Source organism: Dipteris shenzhenensis, chromosome 22 (genome assembly GCF_047967505.1).
Source record: "Dipteris shenzhenensis isolate YYH24624 ecotype China chromosome 22, Dip_SZ_1.0, whole genome shotgun sequence".
Lineage (NCBI taxonomy): Eukaryota > Viridiplantae > Streptophyta > Polypodiopsida > Gleicheniales > Dipteridaceae > Dipteris > Dipteris shenzhenensis.
The window spans coordinates 12,917,031-12,924,897 of record NC_141617.1 but is presented as its reverse complement, the minus strand read 5'-3'; the positions used below and the strand labels follow the sequence as shown (position 1 = coordinate 12,924,897).

The window sequence follows — 7,867 nt, the reverse complement described above, 5'->3', positions numbered from 1 at the left end:
CAAGCAGCACCTTCTGTCTCTAGGTCAACATAAGCAGTCAAGAGTCTAAAGATAAACCATGGAGCATCTATGCATTGTTTCAGAAATGACAGCTTCAGATCTACTAGACCCTGCAATATGTATCCATGGAACAAGTATTCAAATTATATATCAACAATAGCAGTAGAATTCCACTCGCATATTCCCCCTTCTTTTTTTAATATATTTTTACAGAGATGTCCACAAGGATATCATGTTTGCTACTCAGTGCTCTCCCAATACCGAACAACTTTGTATTGGCAAACCTTTCCAGCACCTTGTTGCCTCTATATTGTGATGAAGCTTTCCAGAAAGGCGCAAATACAATAACGAGCACACCCCATAATAAAGGTAACTGTCAGGATGGATCTAAGGAAGGGGAGAGACCGTGGTGACGAGAGGATGACAATGGAAGATAAGAGGGAGGGAAAATGTTGTGTAGTAATGCCTGGCAGGGTGGGCATTGGGTTAGAGAGAGGGGCGGGGGGGGGGGGGGAGAGAGAGAGAGCGAGAGAGCAAGAGAGAGAGAGAGAGAGTGAGTTTATTAGTAGTCTTCGAAAGACCGAAGGGTCTATGATACTGAAAAAACCTGATACATTGAGCTGAAAGGGTGGAGCCTCTAATCGCGCATCATCACCCACAATGAATACAACATATCAGATCTAATACATGAGAAATCCGGGCCCGTGGCTAGGGTAGAAGCTCAAGGGGAGGTCGGCAATGAATGAGGCTGTGATAACAGGAAACCTGTGATAGAGCGCTGAAAATGGTCTGTGCGGGTGGCCCGCGTGGTCTCCTAGCAACTACCCTACCTCTGACAAAAGCCACTATAACCCTGTCAGTCGTGCCCCTGATCCATTGAACATGGAGCGAAGATCCCCAGGTATGATTTGTGTGTTAACCCACTGTTGAGCCCATCGTGTCCCTGGCTCTGGATCTCAGCCTTACCGACTACCCATGATCTGTGGGTCCGTATCTTGGTGTCACGGATGATCCGCAGCAAGCCATCAGTTCCACATCAGATTGTTTGTGGCTGAGTTCGGTGCATCTCCACTGCAGCTTCATGCAGCATTTCAGGTCATCACAAACTTTACCGAGTTAGGGAGTATAGCTCTTGCACCTCAGGATGACGTAGACTACCGTGGCTGGCCCTATCTTCCTCCGTGACCTCTTAGCGATCAGAGATGTTGGTATGCACATACATGCAGGTGGTTTGAGAGTTTGGAACTACACATGGATAGATTACCCCCCTTCCAAGTCCCACTCACCTATCACGAGGTTAACCAGGCCATTCGAGAGGACATCCTACAGCTACACACATTCAAGACCTGGTTGGCACCCAACATGCATTCAGATAGCACATTCATGAGTCAGCTCAAGTATGTTGACAGTCTCCTAAAGAAGTTTCATATGGCAGATTGCAAGATCGCAGCCACTCCCCTGGAACAAAGTTTGAAACTTACTAAAGATTCAGAAAAGCCTACAGTCAATGACAGATACTACAGGCAGCTCATTGCATCTCTTATATATCTAACAATCACACGGCTAGATATTTGTTATGCAGTAAGCTCACTAGCACATTTTATGGCAAATCCAAAACAATCTCACTGGAATGCAGCCAAAAGAATCTTGAGATACATCAGAGGTACAAGACAGTTTGGGATAGAATACAGAGGAAGTCATCTACGGTACCAGGGATACTGTGATAGTGACTATGCCGGAGATCATGAGACCAGGAGATCGACACAGGGATATGCATTTTTCCTTGGTCAAGGTGCTATATCATGGTTGTCAAACAAACAGCCAACTGTTTCTTTGTCTTCGAGTGAAGCGGAATATAGAGCACTCACTACAGGTGCATGTGACGCTATATGGCTCAGAAGACTATTGTCAGAAACAGATTACTTTGATGAGTCTAAGCCAACAACAATATACTGTGATAATCAATCGGCTCAAGCATTGGCCAAGAATCCAGTATATCACTCCAGGACAAAGCACATTGATTCATCAGAGAAAGAGTGTTACTTGGTGACATCACACTGCAGCATTGTGATAGCAAAGAGAATGTTGCAGGCATCTTTACCAAACCACTCGGTAAGGAGCTATTCGAGAAACACCGACTAGCTCTTGGTTTGACGCAGAGGAAGGACATTCCCATTAAAGGGGTGTGATGGAATGTAATGTTCAGTCCTTCTTCGATTCCCCAGAATCATCATCTTGAGGGAAGGCCTACTTCATGATGTTGATCTTGAGGGAAGGTGTTGAGAGTTCACGCTCAATATCATGTGATCATGAGTGCATAGCACCATCACGTGATCATATGTGCATAGCACTAACCTTATAGAGTGCTATAAAGGAAAGGGTTAGATCCACTAACCCTAACCCTAAATGGGTTTGTATATATTCTATTTTTTCAACTAAATCTAGTGTACAGTTAGTCATTTGTGGTGTGCTCTCTAGCTGTGCCCTCTCTCCTCATCTCCACTCTTCTCCTCTCCCCTCTTCATATTTTGTCAACCTATATGTAAAGGGTCCACCCTAATTAAGCATCCCCATTGGCTCCTCGCACTAATGATGGGCGGTTGCTACTTGGCCCTAAGCATGGAGTGGATTATGTGCCCAAGTCCACAAAGGAATGGGCCAATTTTCCGACTCTAAAGGTCCAAATCTCCATTAATGGGCCTAGTTGATGTGGTTCCTTGTCCATTGACCATAAGTGCGTGATGAGATGCATTCCACAAATTTTCCTTATTCTATTGATCTCTATAGTTCTACGAGTCATTAGATTGCTTGTCCATTCGATCCTTCATAACCATGATGGAAAGTAGCTAGCTTTAGTGTCTTATTAAACATCAATGACTAGCTAAATTGGTTGAATCAGATTTGTCATTCTTGTCACCATCAGCCGCATGGCCAGTCTTGATGTATAGGGGAATGGGCTGGGTGCTGCTGGTGGTGGCCGTAAGCCATTGGTCGGGCACTTTTCAACCCGGAAATGGTAGCCATTCCCCCATGTGGCGGGCCCTAGGGAGGTGATTGGAATTTAAAAAATTGTGGTGTGGAAGTTTGGGAGGAGGCCCAGTCAAGGAATTTACTCAGCGAGCCATATTCCTATTATGAAAATGGCTTTGATCAGACCGCAAAGATTTGATCTCAGCGGTCAGGTCATGGAATTTACTCAACCAGCCATATTCCTATTCTGAAAATGGACCGCTGAGATTTGATCTCAGCCAACCTAGGACCTTTACGTCCGAGGGACGGTCTCTGTCGGAGTGACGGGTTCCCGACGACGGTGGGTCACGTGCAGGCCACTTTCCCGAAGGCCTGCACGTGCCCTAGCCATATTCCTATTCTGAAAACGGACCGCTGAGATTTAACCTAGGACCTGTACGTCCGGGGGACTCTCTGTCGGGGTGACGGGCTCCCGACGGGGACGGCGGGTCACGTGCAGGCCACCTTCCCGATGGCCTGCACCTGCCCTAATGGCCTAATGGCCTTGTCTTTTTATTCTTGATCACCCTTCTCGTTTTGTGAGGTTTGGCTATGGCGAATTCTTCTTCTGCTGCTTCGTCACGGGAGAACGTCGACGACGACGAGTTGCATCACCGTAGGCGCCCCCGCCCTCCTTCACGCCCCCGCCCATCCTCCATCGCTCTCAGATTGCTGCTGGCCGGTCTCCTCTTAGGCTACGCAATATCCCGCCTCGCCCACTTGTTACCATCCTTCTTTTGATCTCCCTTGCCTCCTCCGATTCTCTTGCTTTCACAGATCGGCATAAATCCTTTCTTTCTTTCCCTGGTTTCGAACGTCTGTTCGATGTTGCTGTTACTACAATTTGCAATTCAGATCCTTGACTCCTGGAAAATTTTCATGCCCAATGCCAGGTCTGAGCGGACTTGTTAGGTATGAAAATGCTATGTGTTTGTCTTACAATTGATCCGCTTTGTGCTGTATCAACACATTAATTGTCCATACGTGGTATAAATACTAGGGAATTCGCGTTCATCGTACTCTTATTTTTTTCATCTGTTCACATTGAGAAGGAATTTTTTTCACATTTACCTGTGCAATAGTTTCATTTTTTATTGTGCAGTGGGGAGCATGTCTGCTTTATATAGTAGCCTTTGGCTCCATATCGTGCTGCAAGTATTTTGGTGTAGACCTTGGTTAAATTATCACTTGACAGAGTTTCTCTGTATTTTGCACTGTATAAAAAGTTCTAAAGTGTTTTCTGATGAGATCTGCAATAGGAACGCAGATCTGTCCTTATTTGTATTCATGTTACGTCCCAAATGTCGAAGAACATCTTGCAATAGTTGGACCATGGAGCCTTTCTTATTTCTAGGTTGCATAAATGGGCAGTCACATAGCTGAACATGTTCTTATGATTGGCATTGACTTTATTTGCTACTTTCACTTTCTTTCTGTCCCACTGCTACCTTTTGCATTCTGTGTCTTTAATAATCTATGATTAACTTGGAAATTTTTGTTATTCGGGATGCACTTCCTACTTTCATAGTAGGGAATGGGTTAAAGGCTTCCATCTTAAAAGAAGCAGGTTGATTTTCTTGGATAGGAATATAGATGCAAGGCAAGGGTACCTGCTTCTTGGAAGCCATTAATCCTGGCAGAATATGATAGAGTAGCAGAGCACAAAGGTTAGCTTTGAAAGGTCGAGTTAGTCCTTCTGGACATTGCACTGAGCATGGTTTAGTTCCAGGAATTGGACCTTTTGGTCTTGTTGGATGATAAACAAAAATCTGAATTTGTTACAATTGGATATATTCTAGTCTTACAAAGGTATATTATTGGATGATAAAAATCTAGCCCCTCCCTCACCCCTTGTGAAGTGAAAGAATCACCTTTCAATCTCCACCTTTCCCATTTTCCTCCATTTTTTGTCTCTTGTGCATTTCTTCATCGGTATTAGCTTGACTTCTCACAGCTTTCGCCGTTTGACATGGGCTTTTGCATATTTTAAAGTATTTGCACTCAGCTCAAGGTACCATCCAATCCTAGGTGGCAAGGGGCTTTTGTGCAGAAGGCTATACAACAATTTGTGGCTCAAAAAATGAAGCATTTCAACACAAGGCATGGAAGTAGTCCAGTCTCTGTAGAGGCCAAATGTTTTCTGGATCTCAATAGATACGTTCACTTTACTCAGTAGTGGTGGTTCTATGCAGGCTTCAGTTAATGCTCCAAGAGGCTTGCACACAGTAGGTTTGAAGTCTAGGGAGCTGGTCTTGGCTTCTCCATTTGACTGTAAGTGGAAGGGCATAGATCAGTTCTACTCCAAAACCTGCATTCTGTTTGAACGTTTGCTGAAAAATAGCTTGCACTGCTTGGCTAGGAGATTCAGTTTCTGGCGTTTGAGGTTATGCTTGAGTTATGCTTGAGTAAGGGCTTTGACACCATTAGAGAAAGTGTTGAAATGCAGGGTAATGATCCACATGTTCAGCTGAGCATCTTGCAAGGCATCTTACAAGAAGCCAAAATAGAGGCCGATCACCAAGGGCTTTCTGTGGGAGTATGCATCTGTTTCCAAGCACGTAGGTGCAGATCACAGTAAGCTTCAGGCGAGCTTGTTGGGTGATGGCCCCGATGTGAGTACTTAATGGGCAAAATTTGAGAAATATGGGCTGGAAGTGTTTAGCAAAATCTTATTCCCTCTGTCTGCTTATTAGCTGGCTTCTTTTGGTGTTTTAATATGTTTCCTCACAGATTAATATGCTGATTTCTGATCTTCAATAAACTGATTTAGCAGAAAATACCTCATCTTTTTTCCATATACAGGTAAAGGCAGTGGTTTAATGGTGCCTTCCCTGTGGATGAATGGACATAGAACTCCTCAAAAGCTCCAACACCTTATTGGCTCTCTCTCTCTGACTATTTGTCTCAAGATGGAAAGAAATAAAGAACTCTAGCTTTGTTCCCAATACCTCATGTTTTGGATGCAAAATAGGTGATGGCAATGGCTTACCATAGACGATTCAGACGGTGCCTTACTATGGATGAATGGACACATAACTCCCCAAAAGCTCCAACAACACCTTACAGGCTGCAGCTCTGTGACTGTCTCAGGTTGGAAAGAAGGAAAGATTCTAGCTTTGTTCCCAGAAAACTCTAGTGTTGTTCCCAAATGGAAAGAAAAAAAAATTCTAGCTTTATTTCCAAACTCTAATTGTGTTCCCAAATGGTCAGCTGCACATTTTGAATGGTCAGCTGCACATTTTATCCAAGGTTATATGGGAGGTTTGAACCTTACCCCAAAGTAGGAGGAGGATTGGGGATGATCAATTTTGAATGGCCAGCTGCACATTTTATGGGGAAGTGGATCATTAAGGCTTTTCAAAATAAAAACTCCTGCTCTCTACTTTACTCAAAAGGCATTTTAGTTACATTAGGCCATCTCATTGGTAAAATTTGGAAGGAGTACCCAAAGATGTCTGCCTTATTTGGGGAATGAGTATTGCATTACTAAAGATTTGGATTTGTGGAGGGCTATGTGGAAGGTTTGGGAGTTTTTTTTGCTAGAAGGGTTTTTCCAAACAGAGAGGTACATTTATTTTCAAGGACTCAATTTGGTTCTCTATCACTTGGAAGGAAAACTTTGCCAGATGGAGAGTCCAAATAAGTAGCTAGGTTGAACAAGAAAGAGGTCGGTCTTTGGGAAGAAGGTGGGACATAAAGAGCAATGTTGGCTCTAGGATATGGAGCTTACCCAAAGGTTCAGGTTGAATAGGTTTGACATATATTTGTAGGATGCAGCTACGGGACATGGATACCTTGGGATAGATGGGAGGCAGACAAAATTTTTTTATTAATGAATTCCACTAGAAGGGCCAGAAACACACTAAATCCATCAAGGGTGTGTGGATAGAATGCAAGGAAGCAACAATAGGCAAATGTTCCCCCACTTGCCAACATTGTCACATTGTCTAAGTGCTCTTGAAGACACAACCCATCTTCTCCTTAATTGTAGGTTCTCTAGAGATATATGGTCTAGATTTCGTCTCTTGAGTAGTTACCCACTCTTATGGTCTTATTAGGGGATACTCCACCTAGATGGTAGGGGGATTGGATAGTTGTGAGGTCAGATATTATGGTTCATATGGCTTCAAAGAAATGTAATGCTATTTCATAAATCTTTCATTGGTGCTATGCTTCTAATTTCACATTGGTGGTTGACTACAGGAGTGGGAAAAAGATAATAAAATACTATGATGATGGCATTGATTAGATTCCTAAGAAACTCAAATTGGATGTGGTATTGGCTTGTGCCCACCTGCCAGTGAAACTTTTTTGGGGACATCTGCACTTCTTTCTACAAGCATCATAAGCATGAAGAGACCGTCTTCAATTCCTTGCCTAAATAAAAATGATGCATCATACTTTTTGTCTTGTTGAAGCTTTTTCTCTAGTTACTCGATGCGTTGGTTAGAAGACCATATGATGTGTTACTTTTATATATTTGGTTGTTACTTCTTTATTGGATCTATGGTTCTTTTGAAAGTATGGCTTTCTAATGACTCTTACGTTAGCTTTATGAACCATAAATAATATGCCCTCTCTCTTCCAAAAAAGAAAAAAGAAGCTCTTTGTACAAAAGCCTCAACTTCCATGAATGAGTCATACAAACTTGATAAGGGATCCCTATCTAGTTTTAAATCCATAAGGAAACATGAAGAGATAAAATCTAATATAGATTGTTCCATAGAAGATAGGTGAATAGAGGGGGGGAGGGACAAACTTTGAATAATATTCCTCTTGAAAACAGAATCCCAGCAGTTCCCCCGATGGGGGGTGGTCGGTGATCCCCATTTTTGGGAACTCCATAATGGCTCTTGGA

General features: G+C 43.2%; 1 long non-coding RNA gene across 2 annotated transcripts; it reads left to right on the top strand.

Annotated features, from left to right (window-relative positions):
- Positions 1-3,442: 3,442 nt before the first annotated feature.
- On the top strand, positions 3,443-6,224 carry LOC147887757 (uncharacterized). 2 transcript variants are annotated; one of them, XR_015543110.1, is made up of 3 exons: positions 3,443-5,280; positions 5,456-5,621; positions 5,812-6,224. It is a non-coding gene; the product is annotated as an uncharacterized LOC147887757 (long non-coding RNA). The 2 variants fall into 2 exon arrangements; XR_015543111.1 differs by having other exon boundaries at positions 5,443-5,621.
- Positions 6,225-7,867: the final 1,643 nt, after the last annotated feature.